This window comes from Bison bison, unplaced genomic scaffold (assembly GCF_000754665.1).
Source record: "Bison bison bison isolate TAMUID 2011002044 unplaced genomic scaffold, Bison_UMD1.0 scf7180017864383, whole genome shotgun sequence".
Taxonomy (NCBI): domain Eukaryota; kingdom Metazoa; phylum Chordata; class Mammalia; order Artiodactyla; family Bovidae; genus Bison; species Bison bison.
In genome coordinates, this window is record NW_011494955.1 from 1352911 (window position 1) to 1353408 (window position 498).

Below are 498 nucleotides of genomic sequence, written 5' to 3' on the forward strand. Positions count from 1 at the left end.
GGGATATGGAAACTTAGCAGCAAACATTGGCCCAACAAGTGAAAATCCCTTCACCAATACAATTTCTAATCAATCTTTTAACTGCTCAAAAGAATCTGTGTTTAGACAGTTTAGAACATCTCCTGCCTCTCACAGTTGGGAGGCTCTGAACAATCACATGTGGCCAGAAAAACCTATTCAGGCAGGCTAGAGGACTTCCAAAGGAGTTTGTAGGTTAAACACTGTCACACCCAGGAATTATTAACTGGAGCTGTAAGCTAACTCTTTTTTCAGAGAGAGGTAGTGGGGGACAGCCCGCCGTAAAGTCAGAGGTGTAGGTGAAAGCACAAAGCAGAAAGTAGGCAGACTCTGGTTTTGGGGGTAGATTGCTCGAGAATTTCCAGGGAGACTCCTGAGGCTTAATCCCGCCTTTGCGTATGCCAAGCCTCCTTCCTCATGACCTTTGCCAGAGGCGGAGCTTGCTCCCCGCATCAGGTGGGGCACACAACAGGCTGTACA